The sequence below is a fragment of the Pygoscelis adeliae genome, unplaced genomic scaffold (assembly GCF_000699105.1).
Source record: "Pygoscelis adeliae isolate BGI_AS28 unplaced genomic scaffold, ASM69910v1 Scaffold13, whole genome shotgun sequence".
NCBI lineage: Eukaryota > Metazoa > Chordata > Aves > Sphenisciformes > Spheniscidae > Pygoscelis > Pygoscelis adeliae.
Window position 1 is genome coordinate 3438410 of NW_008824499.1, and position 9277 is coordinate 3447686.

The window sequence follows — 9277 nt, forward strand, 5'->3', positions numbered from 1 at the left end:
CAAACTTTCTCCCAGTGCTCACTCAAAACACCTCTGATATTCTTAGTGACTACACTGCCATGAGGCTGTTGTCCTTCCTTATGCAATGCTAATAGTCAGCTTTATTAGGATGGAATAGCCGTGAGAATACTTGCCCCCTTTATAGATCCACAGGAATGGTTAAAAAACTAGAAAATAAAGAGCAGGCTATAAGAATACTATTGTGCATCTTTAAAACATCATTCACTGAAAAAAATTATTGTGCAGAGTACACTTTTATCCATTACTCCAGGCAGCACAGAGGAACGTTATTAGAGATATTCCTAATTTTCAGCAAGACCAATAGGGTCCATGGTTACAGAGAAACTTTGATGTATGGGGTGCCTTGGGGAGGAGACTCGGTTGTCAAAACACAGCTGCGAAACTGGCCAGTTTCTATCGTCTACACAGCAATCTGGAAAAAAGTATCAATGAGTTTTAACAGAACAAAATATTTGAGGAGTTTGCTCTGAAATGCAAGGAAACCAAGTTTCAGTACTGCTATCTCCCTAAAACTGAGCATTCAAAATTGCAAGCAACTTTGCTATTCTTAAATACTGGCATGTTTTCATATGTTCTTTTAGCAAACACATAAAAGCACAGCAAAGAGCCTTCACATCAAATTACCTCACTGTCATTAAGATGTCTGCAAATATTTACAGTGTGCTAAAATGCAAGCCAGGTGTTATTTTTGATTCAGGCAACATTACCACAGAGGCTGCATTTGCGAAAAGATTTTTGAAGTCCGTACGAGCTGACCTTGCCAAGGAAAAAGGCTGGGTTTTTACAATTACATACAGGAAGCCAAAACAATCGGAGGACTAATCTTAAAAAACACTTGTAGAGTTGAGATAATGGGCTACTATTAAACTGCTATAAGGTAAAAAGACATCAGGAAAAAGAGAGCAGGGAAGCTTCTTGCCTATTAAGTATGTACAGTAGCAGGGCAGTCTTGCTTTGGAGGATGGGAGCTAACCTGATGGCATCAGGTGGAGACAGTAAAAGCAGTGTCTAGATAAGGCTTCTTATGTCAATCAGCTTTATAACTATTGGATTTCACTCTACATCTGAGGCTCACATCTTATTTCACTGATCACAAAACTCTCCTTACAGAGTCTCACAACCCAAAACAATACAGGAACTGCTGAGAAAGTGTGTCAAAGCAAAATTCCTTTTGGTTTAAGTCATATTCTTCCTTAATTGTTAATTACTGGAAAACCATTGCCAAGCAAATCCTTGTGCAGGACTTGCAGATACAAAGTGAAGCCCCATTAAAAACAAACTCCGCTGGACAACCAGCCTGTCACACTGCCACTCAATGGCAATTAAGGCTTTTATTCAGTATTTCATTCCCCTACTTCTCTCAAAATGACTGAAAAACCTAATATTTAAAAACTGAAAAAAAGCTAATTGTGTATTTTCATTTGGCTTTAGATATTTACTTAAGGCTCTGCAGTTCAGTAATTCAAACCAGAATTGAGCGAATTCATCATTTTTCCTGACTAAGCAACATCAAAAGGCTTATCTGAAAAATCAAGTTACAATATGTTTAATACAACCTGCAACCCATTCATTTTGGGCAGAAGGGGACAGATTTTTTCTTCTTATTAGTTTTTGTTTTCTTTTTTAAAATCGTTTTTAAGACAATTAGAACTTAGCTCTTTGGTTTTCCAGCTGCTTTATATTCTACAGTTTGGCTGGGAAGCAGTGTGCTCAAGTTAACAGACTAAACCAGAAAGACACAGGTCCAGAGAAAACTTAACCATGACTCACAGGAATTTCTGAGAAGTTAGAGCAATTACAATCTTTGGTTAATTTTTTTTAAGTTACCAGTTAACAGAAAACTGACGACTGCTGTTCTCAAGATGAACAAAAAAGTCTGCTCTACTCCATTACCTGGTGACACTGTGCTTAGTTTGAACTAGTAACAGACTTCATTTAAAGGCTGTAAAACCCTAAAGCCTCAGAGTAGAATGTGGAAGGATGAAAAAAGTAGATGCATTCAATAATTCACAAGGAGACTTCCTCATATTTTGACTTTCAAGCTATGACAAATCTGACCAGCTGCAATACTGTTTTTACAAGTGAAAAGCGGGTTTCCGGTCCCAAGCTGTTTACAGTACCTGTGCCATTATGATGCCACAATTCAAGTGCCGTATCACTACTTGTGAATTTGAGATTGCATATACCAGACATTATGGGAGAAAATGTTAGCATGAACAAGCCCTCTTCCTAAGAGAGTTTTCAAACATGCTTAAAGATTCCTAGCGACATTGACAATATACTAAATCATATCTCTTGCTTTCCAAGGATACGCAGTGATTGTTTCACTCTGGGGCAATGCCTGAATGGTATTTCCACATAAAAGCACAAACTCCAGTAACAAGAGGAGCAAACACACCAGTAAAGTGAGAGAGTTTCAAAATGTCTCTGTCTACTCATGAATCATCTGATAAGAAGGTAATGAGGTTAAAAATCCTTCCACTGTTTTCAACCACACCTAGTCCAGGGAGAGGCCAACATATTGAACGCCACACAGGATTGTATTTCTGATTCCACCAACTAGCGCCAGATCTTTCAGAAAACCTTGTTGCCTATAGTTTCAAACAAAAAAAAAAGGGCTTATTATTTCTGGAAAAAAAAATAGTAGCTGAGGACCAATCCTTTTACCAAACATAAATAAATATATTGTTATTATAGAATTGTCTTGTGATTCATGATGTTTGATCATTTTTATTAAACAGTATTTCATACGAGTAGCAGCAAATAATAGCACATCCACTCATTATTTTCACCAACTGCGATATTAACACAACCGTTGAACAAGTTCAGGCTGACCTTGTCTTAAGCTTCTTAGTGCACAAGTCTGATTATGACTTGATACTTCCTCCTTGAGCCCCACCAACTAACAATGGGTATTTGGTTTCTGACAGCTATTTTCTAGGCTGGTCTCATTAGCACTGAAATAAGGAGAAATGTCTTCAAGTCTGACAGAACCTAAAGCATAACTGGCATTAATTTGGACTGTACTTCAAAAAAAGTAGCTACTGCTGCTGGGCACCAGGCATCTGACACATTTTGGATTTTCTATTTGGACTTTCCAGCCTCCTGTTTGGAACGTATTATGGATCTGACTTCACCATAGAAGACCATTCTAGTAAGCCATCTGTCGTATACTAATTCCTCTGCTGGATAAGCACTTTGGTTATAGTACATGCAGGATTAAAGTTTTATTATTCAGTAAACAAAGAACAGACTTTACATATAGATACGTATATATTTATGTAATGGACAGAAAGAAATATCACTAGTTAAATGGTATTGTTTATGTGAGCATCTCTTCCACTGCATAAAATATAACAAACTATTTTAAAACTGCATATTCAGAGTTGCGGTCCAAATTCCACTACCATATTCTGCTCCTCCCCACATCGTAGGAAATTACACAAATATATCCACAGAGACAATACATGCTTACGCCAACGTGGCCAAACTAAGCATAACAAAATTTTTGACATTGTATAATTAGGTAGGCTAAAACTTAGCTATCAGGACTACGTTAGATCACAAATATAGTCACAACTGTGCCTATTTAAAAAAGAAAGTATTCATTAAAACTTACACACAAAGGTCTCCACGTGTGTGCACAAGTCACCACACTTCGGGCAGCGCAGCTGGTTCCCTCCTTTCCCAGAGCTTCCAGAGCTTGACTTCTTACCACCCCCCTCACCGACAGACTTCTAAAAAAGATTTCCAGACAATTAGCCCCACACAACGGAGCTGTACATTAGGCATTTAGCAGCATGTTTATGGAATCCAGTAATATGAACATTGCAATAGCTGAATGACAAAGTAACTATTGTCAGGATTTTTTAAAGGCTTTGAAAACTTAGAACACCACAATATAAACATTTTTAAGCGTACCACACATTTGCATTTCCCAGGTCTGCTAATTTTGGATGCCCGTGGCAGAGGCGTCCCATATCTACACTAGAACTGTGCCTGACTGGCACTAGAACAATAACAAGCTAAACTGTTTTAATAGTGTATTTCAATGTAATTTATTCTAACCCCAGAGAAGAAAACAAATCATAGAGAGAGTAATTTCATTATCACAACTGGATTGATTCTAAGGGTTTCTGAAGCCACAGCTCTTCTCACGTCCTTGACAGACGTAGCTATGCGGGCAGATGGCTGTAGGGTAGATATGGCCTATAAAACAAGCATCTCAGAAATTGCTTGGAAATATTTTATTTTTTACTTCTAAGGCAGAGTTCCCTGACAGAGACCTACTTGTCTTTCTCCGTGCTACCCTGCTTAGTGGTGCTAAAGGTTAACATTTTTTAAATCTGTATCCGTTCTATGCCTTCGTACTTTGATTAATAATAAAAGCTATTCTATTTTAGGAAACAGCAAAGATCTCTCTTCCCTTTTCTAAGCCAGTTCCCCATTTTTTCTAAACCTTGCTTGCCTGCTAATTTCTCCTCGCAACCCTTCTCAAGAAAAAAAAGACTTAAATTTTTTTTATCTTCCTTATTTTTTTAAAAAGTTTAAACTGAACCTTCGAAGCACACCTGTATCATCTGAACAGTTCCTCAGATGTCACAACACACCATACTAAGGCCAAGTTATTTCCTGTGAACTCTCAAAATCTTATTTACTGACTAAAGAGCAGTTTTATTCTCAGGTAATCATTTATCTCAAGAAGCTGTTTATTGAAAAAAAGGGAAAGACTGAAATGAAAATAGATTACAATTTACTAACAAGAATAAAGCTAGTCTCCTCACAAACTTGTCTAGTTTAATACAACTACCAAATCAGTGCTGAGAAAAACATTTAAAAAATGTACTTACTTCAAAAAGCCTACTTGGGAGTAGCAGGCTTTTGAAGAAGAATAGTTCCGATTACTGCTCTTTCCTGAGATCCTGAAACCTGTTGTGGATTTATAACATTCTACAAAGTTTTCAAGTGTCCCTTTACACTATGCAAAAAGATTTATAAAACTGGGAACAGTGTTATGGGATGTTTATAAGGTTTGTCTGCTAACAAATTCACAGTACAATTTATTTTTTCTTCACTGTCAGTTGTAGCAATTTGAAGGATCGGGAATATCAAGAGTTAGCAAAAATTTCAAGACGAGACTAATTTTAAGTAAGGAAAAAATCTACTATAAACATTTAAGAAACATTTTATATAAACTATTGAAAAGCCTAACGTGCGGACATTACCTTGCTTCCATCTCCAGAACCATCCTTGCTTGCTCCATCCTTTGAGGCAAAATACGCTGGTGTTTCCGAAAAGTTTCTAAGAGGAATTCGTCTTAGGAAACAAGTTTCAAAAGTCCCAAGTTTTCCTAAAACAGGGATGCGTGTACGACCACAAGTAATACCTAAAAAAATGAAAACGAAACATTAAAAATACTCTAGTTCTAATCCTAATGCCACCAAACCCCAGAATTTATTTACATTAAATGGAGCTCAAAGGTTTCAGCAACAGAACTCAACTCTGAACATCCAAATTTCAGTTATCCAAAATAAGTTCTCTTCACCACCTTAACGTTCATCTCATTAAAAGCTGCCTGGATTGTCCAAAAATGACCCAAAAGTAATTCCAGGTCCTCTAACGTCAGACAATTGAGAGTCCCGTTGTGTCATGGAATAGGGAACACCCCAGTTATGAAACCGATCCTCAGAATGGTAAATAGCATCAGCATCCAGCACTCATTGCGAAATAATTCAACCCCTGAAGTGAAAGAGGGAACTTTGAAGTGCCTCCTTAATAGGCAAAAATTACCAAAGAAGCTTCTCAGACTCACGGACTGCACATCTGGATTTGGCTGTCACTTGTGAACTCTATTAAAAACTAGTTTCCAGGAATTTGAGGTACCGCTTGACAAAAAAAGTTGTCCTGAGGAAAACTGAAAGGTAGTGTCATATTTGGCACAAGTAAATTCAGCGTAATTTTAACTTTGTTGAAATAGCTTATTGCCAACATGAAAAAAAACTAATTGAGAAACTAAACAGCCTTTTCCACCTCTTGCAACAGCGGGTAGGATTACATTTCATGACTAGGTATGATGTGAATCAACATATGTCGCGCTTGTGATTTCAACATCTCTCAACATAGACAAGTGCCTGGAACCCATATCTCATGTCTCTCATTTAAAGTGGCAAATTTCTCACTTGCTCTCTGGTTGTGATAAGAACTCTGTGACTTACCGACAGAAGAGCTATATAGCAACAACGACAATTAAAAACTTGCCGGTAACACATGTTTTTACTGTTAGAGAGATGAGAGAATCCTATAGAAAACTCCAAATACTCTTCTAGAAAAAGAATAAGAACAGTAAGAATGGCAAAAGGAGTACAGTTAATTTGCTCTGAAAGAGGTAACAATGACAACTAAGAGCTGGAATCTTAGTTGAAAGAGGATATTTAAGAAAATTCACCTTGCTACCGTAACAGGAAAACAGAAAAATAAAGAAGAAAAGCATTATGGACGAGCCTAAATTTACCAGGAAAACTCTCACAGGCTTCTGCAAAGTCACAACCAAGGAGACAGTGTCAAATGAGATTTGAAGTTGTTTTATTAACTTACATGCTGCTTAAGGTTCCTGAACTTGAAGATGATTTGCAGTTATTTTTAACATGACTAAAAATGTAACCTTTTAAAAATCTGTAATAGCATTACTTCTGTCTGTAAACGTGAGGGAGGAATAACGATCGATGTGCTTTCCAATTTTAAATTCCTCTGCTGATTGCCACTGCAACACAGCAAGACACTTGAGATTACATAGGATAAACTATGAAAATATCACAGTAAACTTAAGAATACTGGCTCACTTTCACAAGCAGTTGTGTTCTTTCAACTGAATCTGCAGAAAACTCTGAAGACTATGTGCGCCAAGTGCACTTGTCAGTAGTGAATAAGCTGTGGTGAGCGTTTACAATGCAATAGCTGTTCTATATTAATTCCCTGTCTTGGGGGCTTATTCCTCACAGATGGTTGCTTTACTGAGATTTGTTTTACCACTTCTAAAGGGAACTGAGAAAAGACCCCTTAACAAATAAAAAAACCAAACCACCTCACCTCCCCTGAACAAGACCCGAGGTCACACAACTTTCCTGCAGTACAGGGAGATTTTGGCCTGTGGAGAAAGGATGGAGCACTAATACAGAAAGTCAAACATTTTACCACTAAGCACTGCATGTGGACTAAAGATCACTGGTTTTAATTCAGAGCACCCCTGTGACACAGAAAACGCACTGAAACCTGTATTGGATGAACTATGAAACTATACACAGTGTCAAGTACTGAGCTGGTAAGTGCCACGTTACTGACTGTGCCCATCTATCGATCAGAGACACTGCCGCTGTGGGGCTTCACCTCCAGTGTTTGACGGGACGCTGGCAGCAGATCCAGGCTAGCCAGCAGCATTACACCCACGCTGTAACGCTTTTGTTGCTGTTAAATTCACTCTCACAAGAGACTTAGCTGGCCAGCCTTTTGGGAACATTAAACTCACCCTGCTACACATGCTGAACTCTAAAGGGTGTAGATAGGCTAAACAAGAAAAAAATAAAAATCATATTACTGCTACATCAGCTTGTGACTAACACCAAAAGCCTTATCCCTGTGCTTATCATGAGGTCCGAGTGATATTTTTTTGACAAAATATCATTGTACAATTAAGGAATGAAGCAGTAAGAAAGTTATCGCAACTACTTTCTTGCATAAATAAGCCCAGAGGCAGATTTTCCGGAAAAATCAATGCTTCAGCCCAACACCTGGCAAATTCCACTGAATGATCCAGATACTGATAAATGTTCAAACACGCAACAGCTGGCTAGCACAGCAGGATTCGCTCACACACACAACTGGCAGTCAGGGCTTGGGTGGTTTTTGAAACAGTAAATTTAAAGGACACGTACCTAACACTAGAACGTTGGTAGCAGCAATGGCATCTATCCAGGGTGTTCAGATTAGTGTGTTAAGAAATAATGGGAGGCTCCTTTAGATCTTATTAACTTTTAATTGATACTTAATGAAAGAAATACTGACTTTTGGGCCAAGCTTCAAATGTCTTGGAATAATCTATTGCCCAAGAAGTGACAGGAGACCGTGACAGAAGAGAAGTCTCCTCTCTGTCCCACACAACACTTGATTGACTAGACTGATCCATGCACTCTGAATACTCTCAAGTTTGTACCAACCAGCAATAGCAAACAAAGTACCTGGCAGAAGACATAATCTGTGACAACAACAAAAATACACCAAAATAAGATTTTTAATTTTCATGGAAGGCTGACGCATAAATAATCTTATTACTCTGTATCTGTGTTTTAGTCTCATTTGTTCTTTTACATATCCCTTTTCAATCTTAGTTCTGACCAAAAAAATACGAATTTTAAGAAAGATAATTCTGAATTTAATTCAGAATGTTACTTGCTTTAAAGTTTATTGTTTTGGTGGGTTTACATAAGGCCAGAGGCAGCTGGAGTTGAAAGTACCAGTTTAAACCTTTCAGCACAGGTGACATCAGAGATGTAAAGTCAACTGCAATGAGTTAACTCACTTCTCGAAGGCAATAAATCAATCATCTCTGACTTGTCAGGCTATTGCTGAAACCATTGAAAACCACAATTGAAACCATTCAAAACCTTGTTGCAAATGTGGCAGCAGTAGATATTTTCAGCACAATTTGGGGGTGGTCTGCCTTTCACTAAAAGCAGCACATGGTACATCAACTCTCACTACCCACAAGATCATGATGAAAAGGACAAAAGTAGTAAAAAGATAACAACCTCCCTCCGCTTCAACTGCCAGTAAGTGGTTTGCACAACCTCACCTTTCTACTATGTTGGAAATAATTACTTCTTGCTAACTGAGCCCAAGATTTTATGAGAAACATTTCAAGTTCAGGCTGCAGAAAGCACAGGGTTTTAATCAGTCAGCTAATAAAGCTCATTTACTAGCACTGCAGGGTAACACACAATGGACAACTGCTGCTGAAAATCACTTCTGTTGAAATAAACTCTATTCTCGCATTACATTTCCCAAAAGATATTCCAGTGCAGGCTAATTTTCCAGAACTTCACACCCTGTAATACTGCCCTTAATCCTGACACGCCACCGGCCGTCCCCTCACACCACCCAGGGTGACACTAGCAAAAGATTAATGGGAAAAAAAAAGAAAAAGGCCAAAGCAGCCACCCGTCGCCTAACCGAAGCCCTTATCGCTGCGCTGCAGCACGGAACT

The 9277-nt window shown here is 38.2% G+C and overlaps 1 protein-coding gene across 1 annotated transcript in view; it reads right to left on the minus strand.

The window, feature by feature from the left end:
- The window catches only part of CLPX (caseinolytic mitochondrial matrix peptidase chaperone subunit), a 17941-nt gene extending 12534 nt beyond the window's left edge, over positions 1-5407 (minus strand). Inside the window, exons 1-2 of the mRNA XM_009321464.1 lie at positions 5247-5407; positions 3641-3758 (exon numbers count right to left, since the gene is read on the minus strand). The gene's annotated coding sequence lies outside the window, so the exon portion shown is untranslated. The remainder of the gene's footprint in view (positions 1-3640; positions 3759-5246) is intronic.
- Between the last annotated feature and the right edge of the window lie 3870 nt (positions 5408-9277).